Source organism: Choloepus didactylus, chromosome 8, assembly GCF_015220235.1.
Source record: "Choloepus didactylus isolate mChoDid1 chromosome 8, mChoDid1.pri, whole genome shotgun sequence".
Classification (NCBI taxonomy): Eukaryota; Metazoa; Chordata; class Mammalia; order Pilosa; family Megalonychidae; genus Choloepus; species Choloepus didactylus.
The window spans coordinates 76681179-76689631 of NC_051314.1; the positions used below are offsets into that span (position 1 = coordinate 76681179).

Genomic DNA, 8453 nt, shown 5'->3' on the forward strand with positions numbered 1-8453 from the left:
GTCCCTATTATCTTAGTGATGAGTCTTGTATTAGAAAAAGAATTAGTATGATAAACAAATAAGTAAAGTACTTACTTTTTGATGATCCTCTGCAATCATAGTACTTAAAAATATTGTTACTTTCCTCTGTGTAATTCTACTACATAATTGCTAACTTTCCTGAATTTCCAAAACATTTATTTAATTACTTTCATATGCTCCTGCAAAGAAAAGTTTCACTTACCACTGTAAACACTGATTAAATAACAAAGTAGAAATCTATGCTTTATAAGTCAGCATTAAATTTCTCATAGGGAAATCAGGAAAAAAGTTCTATCATGGATAGTTATCAACAGTCTTTGTGAAGTCTTCCAACCATTATTTCATTAAAGAAATTAGGCTAAGTGGAAGCTGCATTTACGGATGATGCTTGTGCTTTGGCCATTCTTTGAACTAGTGCTTCTTTTTATTATTATTTTTTTATTGTAGAATATAACATATATACATAGAAGTGATAACTTTCCAAGTGCAATTTAACAAGTAGTTAGTGAGCAAATTGAAAACAATATTATAGGTTACAGTTCCACATTTTCAATTATTTCCTTAATGTGAAATATAGCATATATACAAAAAGATACTATCTTCCAAAGTATGATTTAACAAGTAGTTATATAGGAAATTTCCAAAGTTGTTAATTCTTTATTGTGAAATATAACATATGCAAAAAGGTGATAGCTTTCAAATTACAATATAACAAGTAGCTATAGAACAAGTTTTAAAGGATGCTATGTATTACAGTTTCACCATTTCAATTCTTTCCTCCTAGCTATTCTAATACCGTAGCAACTAAGAAAAAGAAGATGATATAAAGATTCAGTATTCATAATCCTTTGTTAAATTCCATCTTGTCTGTTGCTATCCCTTCCTATAGTTTAATCACTTTCTGATCTTCAGGAATATCTAGGCAGTGACCCCCCCCCCCCACAACTTGTTCATATTGAAAAGGGGTGTTGACTTTATGAGAAAAGGGGACACATCTAGTTGATGTTCTTGCAGAGGCTATTGCCTCTGAGTTTTGGGACTTAGCTGGCATAGGAATTCCATGTGGAAGACAGTTTGGTGGCTTCTCAGAAAACTAGATATTGAATTACTGAACCAGTGCTTCTTGTCTCTTTCTCTGAATTTCTTCACAATACTTTCCATTTTTCTCTTCTTTCTCTTTTGAAGTTGTTTCAAAGATTCAGCAAGTCTTATCAAAGACTGTTGTTGAACAGCCTCCCCAAGTACTGGATTCACAGATAGAGTTTTTTTTTTCCCCTAAACCCTGTGTAATTTTAGTATCAGATGCACTTCCTGTTATACAATTTTGATTAAACTGAGAGAGAGCCTGATAATTTTTCATCTTTGTGAATGTATGCTTTGGTAATTTAACTTTGCTATGACTACTCTGAGCTTCATTTGTTGTCCTAAGAGATAGATGCTGAGTACTCATTTTTTCCTTATAATTAGTAATTCCTGTACTGCTATGACTGAACTCACATTCAGACTTGAACTTCCTGCAAGAACAGACTTGGAACTATTCACTTTTATTGGAATACCAGTGTTATTCCAGGAGACATGCAGATTATTTATTTGACAATTTGAGTTCTTAGAGTACATAGTCAAATTCATCATAGCACCTAACTTATTTGGGAAATTTTCACAAATTTCCCTTTTCTCCTTCTTTATTGATTTATCTATTTGTGAGCTATTTGTCAAGGAGGATGTTTGCAGTGTAATGCTGCCCAGATGCAAGTGCTTCAATTGCACCAACTGGCTTCCTTGTTTGGAAGTTGTGAGCATGTTTGAGCACCATTTGAAACTGTTATTGATATCAGTATACCTTCTGATGTCTTATCATCCTTCCTAATATCTTGTTGCTGAGTCAGTCTTTCAGTATCATCACATGCATGTTATAACAAATCATTATCTGCCTCATCTGTTTCCCAGGTATTCTCTAATTGGTGACATGTTTTAATAATTTCATTGGAAAATGATAGGTCATTCTAATCATCAAAGAAAGGACCTAACTTTGATGCATTAGTCTGATTCAGGTTACTAACAGTAGTTTCATTGCTTGAAGTTGCAGAACCAAAAGGATCTATATTAGCAGATGCCTTAGAAGACTGATCAAAAATGGGCTTTTTTTTTTTGTTCATTAGCATATCTTGTGTTCAAAGAAAACTTTTCAGAAGCATTTATATTTGGAGTAAACTTAATATGAATATCATCCTTTACTTTTGTTCGATTAGGTACAACTCTGTTTTGAATAACAATTTTATTGAAAGATTTATCAAATTTTGTTTAGTTCCAGTGGATTACAATTTGTTTGGCTTATCATTTGGATTTGTTGAAAATCTGTCTTTCCCAGCATCTATTAGTTCTCTGTTATGTGTCTTTGAAGGAAGATCTTGTAAAATATTTGAATGACACAGGCTGGCATCTTAGCTTACTTTTATCATTTTTACTGTTAAAAGTACAAATACCTTTGTGAATAGCACTATGGGTTGTTTTAGGAGCAGGGAGGAGTTCAGGCATTTTGATATTTTGTATAACAAAAGTTTCATCATCTAGTAGGTTTTCCCAATCATTCTCAAAATTATTGGTGGTAAAAGGGATCAACATGCTTGTTAAAAACTTCTAACTCCTTAGTACAAGCAGTTATACATGATTTTGCTGTTAGGGTAGTACCTACTTGAAAAGAAAGTGATCCCAGACTTTTATTTTGCAGTTTTTCAGTGACCAGTTTCTTTAGTAATGATTTTCTCTCTTTCAAACTGCTTTTCTTTCCAAAGGTAGTATTACTGGTGTTCAAAAAAGCATCAGATGGATCTTGGCTTAAGTGTCTACTACATTTCTGAGTGGAACTATCAAAAATGGCATTAAAGGCTGCTTCAACGTTTTGGTCAAATGACTTCTGACTGCTATTTTAATCATTTGCCACAGATATTTTGGTGTTTTCCCTCATTGGCTTCTTTATTCTAGCATTATCAATTTTGGGAACCATATCATATAATGACTGCATCTGTACATTATTGTCATGTAAAGTCTCTGTTTCTGAAATTGTTGGGATAAAATAATGATTTCTGTTGTTTTGCTCTTGAATCACATCTAGCTCTTCTGTATTTTTATCAAATTGCTAAGCCAACTTCCTAAGTTCTTCTTGATTTTTTTGTCTTTAACTTTGTGCAACTGAATTTTGCTCTTGATTTTCCTTTTGCTACATTGGGAGTACAAGGAATAGCAGATGCACCAATCCACATGCCCAGCATAGAATTTATTGTTGGTTTTTCATCCTAACTGTATTGTCATTTGAGAATTTTGATCCCAAAAGATATCATTCTGTCCATCTGGATCATTAGGAGAACTGAAGGTACATGAGAATAAATCCATTTTCAGCACAATCTTTGCTGTTTCATACATTTCCTTGGGGTTACTTTTACTGCAAGTAGTGGTGCTGGAGGCTGTAGTTGCTGCTGCATTGCTGGGGGAGGCCCCTCTGCAGCCCCACAGAGCCCAGAATCACAGGCCAACCTCAGCCGCTTCATCCCTGGCTGGAACACCAGGCTGTACTCCTCAGCTGCCACCATGCTGCACGGCATGTCCTTTGGGCCAGTGCCATCTTAGTGCTTCCTTTGTGGACTCATCGCCTATTAGTCCCCTTCTGCCAGCCTCTTCTCCTTTAGCATTTTGCAAAGGGGAAGGGCAACAGGCACTAAGAGTGAGACCCTGCACCAAGGACCACCACCATTTTGGCCAGGAGGGCCTGTGTGGGAAGATTTCTTTTTAAGCAACTATTTTAGGCCATTCAGAGGTTCACAAGTATACTTATGTTCTGGATTACCAGGAGGATTTACTGTCACCACGACTTTCTAGCTAACAGGAAGGTGTCTGTCTTGGAATGGTCATGGCTTGATTCTGGGTTGGGAAATCCAGGGCTTTATTCCTGACAATTTAAGAGAAGAATGAGCAAAAAGTAACACTAGATAAGGCCTAACCTATTCAGGATTTAGTTGAGTCTGGGGAGGGGTCCCTGTGGAGCACTTAAGATGATTAGAGGCATAATTATTAATTTCAGTTAGAGTAGCTCTTAAAGGTTTTTACATATTGAATCATAGCTAATTCTGAGTTGGATGTATGTTACTTGCATATTCAGCTTTTAGAAATGGTCTTCCAAATGTCATTTTATAAGGGTGTAAACTTAACCCACTTCAGGGTGCTACTCTTATCCTCAGGATGATAAAACTCAACTTTTTATATTTACTGGTGTTTGAGAAAATACTAGCTATGAAATAAATAACAATTATCTAAAGAATGATCACATTTCAAATATCTCTTTTGTAGAGCCTGATTAATTATTCAGCAAGCCCGCAAGGCCTGTGTGAATTTAAATTGTTTATTATTGACTACAGCAAGCCAATCTAGAATTATATTCAGAATTTATAAAGGTATTCTTAGTAATATACCTATTATAGGTTTAGGTACAGTCTTTTAGAACCAAAACTTCAAATTTAACTTCAAATTTACTTCATGAGCTCTTTAAAGTCCACATTACTATGACTTATAGATAATTATATTAATCATTTTCAGGTTTTTAATTCTTTGATACCTGGATGGTAAAGGTAGCCACATAATTCTTAAGTTTTAAAAATTAGTATAACTAAAAATATGGGTGACTATGCAGAATAGGTGACAGTTTTTTAAAAATCAGATTTGTTTAAGAAACAGTTTTGTCGTTGATTAGGATCAGTTTGTCAGGCAAGATAGCTTTAAACGTGATATGATGCATAAAATTGGTAAAATATTATGTTATGTAACATAAAAACCCAGCATGAATACCTTATTCAAGATGAGAATGTATCTTCAAATGCAGATGTTTAATAGAGGTGTGATGATCCTCTGTATACAGGAAGTTGCATTTAGATACTTGTGCATAAGAATGTTATCTATAAAATTGACAGCAATGGGAGTATTGAACAATTATTTGCAATTCTAAACACCTGGGTACACAAACCATGTAATTTGGTTTGAAGTTTCTTGTTCAACAGAAATCAAAATTTTAAAATTCACAATATAGGTTTTATCAGTCTTGGGTATTTTTGTGTTATTTATGTGAATACTATTGGTTTTATTACTATTTTCAGCATACAGATGCAGATTGTTTTCTAGTTATTAAATAGATGTTGAGGTGCTCATGGACATGCTAAATCATCTTTCAGTTGATTATTTGCTGTTGTTCCTTCTCTGCCATTTCTTGTTGGTGAATTGTATCCTGTGCAACTTGCTGCATTTTCTCCAGTTTTTCCATAGTCGGAGATTTTAAGAGTAAAAGTTTGGGTTTACACAGCACCTTTGTGGTTATAGCTTCCATAGACAACTACCCTTGTTTTGGAAGAACTTCCTGGAACTTTGACTTCACTTCTGCCATATCTGAATTGTTGGACACAGTGAGTTTGGAGTACTGGATACAGTTTCTGAAAGTTCTCCTGGTCTTTTCCCCACAATGTTAGTCATCCATCCAAGATGACTGACAGTTCTTGACTCAAGCCTACAGAAGAAAAGATGTATCCCTTCCCAGATGGCTTAGCTGTTGCCTAGGCTGACTTTTAAAGTTTGATTCATGCGTTCTGTTTTTCCTGTAGACCATGGCTTGTAAGCAGAATGTAGGCACCAGTTGATGCTGAAGAGTCTTGAAACAACTTTAACAATCTTTGCTAAAAAAGCCGGTCCATTTTCACTTTGAATAAAAGCAGAAGTCCAAATTTAGGCATAATTTCTTGAAGTAATCATTTTACAACTTCTTGTACCTTTTCAGTCTAACAAGGAAAAACCTTTTATCCATCTAGTAAAAGTGTCCACAAATAACTAGCAAATACTTGTAGTTTCCAGGGACTTTTGGCATCACTGTAAAATCTTTTTGCCTGTCCTCTTCTCTGTCTAAGCCTTTTTATTATCCATGGATAGATTTCCTTTGTAGTGGATAACAGCTAATTCCTTGGGATGCATTAATGCATCTAACAATTTAAAAATCAGATCTACATGCTTTTTGTCAGGTTATGATTAACAGATCATGCTTTTTTTAAATTGTGTGAGCATGCAAAATGGCAAAAGCAAATCTTAAGTCTGTGTATGCCGGTGACTCTGCCTTGTGTTCAGCTGGAGGGCTCTTAAGAGGGCAATTGGTCCCACCCTTTGTGCTGAGAAAATTCAATCAGCTGAATTTAATCCAATCAGTTGAAGACTTTTAAGTGAGGCAGACAGAAGACCTTCACTTCTTCTTCCACTATCCAGTGAAGTGTATCCTGAGGCATTCATCAAACACCTTCATTGGAGTTGCCAGTTTGCTGCCTGCCCTACAGAATTTGGAACTCATGCATACCCACAGTTGTGTGAGACACTTTAAAAAAAATCTTACATTCACAGATATCTCCTGTTGATTCTGTTTCCCTGGAGAACCCTAACTAATACAAGGTGCTTGTGCAGCATTTTGGAAAAAGCATACGACCAGTGGCTTATTTGTCAAAAAACTTAACACAGTTGCCCAAGGATGGCCTGATTGTCTAAGGGCAGTGGCAGTCACTGTGGACTCCTTCAAGAAACAGAAAAGTTTACTTTAAGCTCCCCAACCTGTGTTCTTACCCTATTATATCCTTACTAAAACAAAAGGGGAATAATGGCTCACAATGCGAAGACTGAGCTGCTGTCAGGCAGTGCTGCTGGACAATCTGAATGTCATCCTAAAGACTACAGATAAACTCAATCCTGTCACCCTTCTCCCAGAAATTAAAAAGGGGCCTTAATGGAACTGCCCAAAACATGTTTGTGTTCAGCTGTTAGATGAAGTCTACTCAGGCAGACCAGGGCTAATGGATGTGCCACCAGCAGACCAAGACCTAGAAATATTTACTGATGGAAAGAGTTGCATGGACCAAAATAAACAGAAAGCAGAATATTCAGTAGTCACCCTCACAGAAGTACTGCCTCTTCCACCAGGAACGTCAGCTATTAGAGGCCCTAATAGCTAGTGAGGTTGAGCATCTTTTCATATGCTTTTTAGCTATTTGTATTTCCTCTTTGGAAAAATGTCTATCCGTGGCTTTTGCCCTTTTTAAAATTGCATTCTTTGTCTTTTTGTTGTTGAGTTGTAGGATTTCTTTATGTATTCTGGATACTAAACCCTTATTGGATATGTGGTTTCCAAATATTTTCTCCTATTGAATAGTTTGCCTTTTAATTTCTTGAGAAAATCCTTTGATGCGTAGGAATATTCAATTTTAAGGAGATCCCATTTATCTATTTTTTCTTTCATTGCTTGGGCTTTGGGTGTAAGGTCTAGGAAGCCACCTCTCTCCAAAGATCTTTAAGATATTTTCCTACATTTCCTTCTAATAGTTTTATAGTCTAATCCTAATGTTTAGGTATTTGATTCATTTTGAGTTACTTTTTGTATGAGGTGTGAGATAGGGATCCTCTTTCATTCTTTGAATATGGTATTCTGGTTTGCTAATGCTGCTGGAATGCAAAACACCAGAAATGGATTGGCTTTTATAGAAGGGGTTTATTTGGTTATACAGTTACAGTCTTAAGGCCATAAAGTGTCCAAGGTAATGCATCAACAATCGGGTACCTTTGGATGGCTGATCGTGTCCGGAGAACCTCTGTTAGCTGGGAAGGCATGTGGCCAGCATCTGCTCCAAGTTCTGGTTTCAAAATGGCTTTCTCCCAGGACATTCCTCTCCAGGCTTCAGCTCCTCAAAAATGTCACTCTTAGATGCTCTTGGGACATTTGTTCTCTCTTAGCTTCTCCAGAGCAAAATTCTGCTTTTAAAGGCCATCTCCAAAATGCCTGTAAGCTGAGGTTCCTCTCTCAGTTCCAGTGTGTTCTTCAAAGTGTCCCTCTTGGCTGTAGCAAGCTTACTCCCTCTGCCTGAGTCTATATAGTGCTGAATGGGTGGGGCCACAACTCCATGGAAACCATCCATTCAGTGTCATCACCTACAGTTGGGTGGGGCACATCTCCATGGAAACACTCAAATGATTCCAATCTAATCGGCACTAAAACATCTTCCCCACATAATTGCATCAAAGAACATGGCTTTTTCTCGGGGACATAACACATTCAAACTGGCACATTCCACCCCCTGGACCCCAGAAAAACATGATCTTTCCATATACAAAATACATTCATCCCACAACAATATCACAGAAACTTATATCATTTCAGTAACAATAGTTAAGTACAAGGTCTCATCAAAATCAATTACAGGCATGGTCAGTCCTAAGGCATAATTCTCCTTTGGCTGTGGATCTGTGAACTTAGAACAAGTTATGTGCTTCCAATATACAAAGGAGGAACATTTATAGGATAAACATTCCAATTGCCATAAGGAGAAACAGTAAGGAAAACAGGGTTCACAGGACCAAAACAATTCCTA

General features: G+C 36.4%; 2 pseudogenes; both read right to left on the reverse strand.

Annotated features, from left to right (window-relative positions):
• Positions 1-379: 379 nt before the first annotated feature.
• LOC119542706 lies at positions 380-3620 on the reverse strand (annotated as a pseudogene).
• A 1613-nt stretch (positions 3621-5233) lies between these two features.
• On the reverse strand, positions 5234-5446 carry LOC119541809 (annotated as a pseudogene).
• Between the last annotated feature and the right edge of the window lie 3007 nt (positions 5447-8453).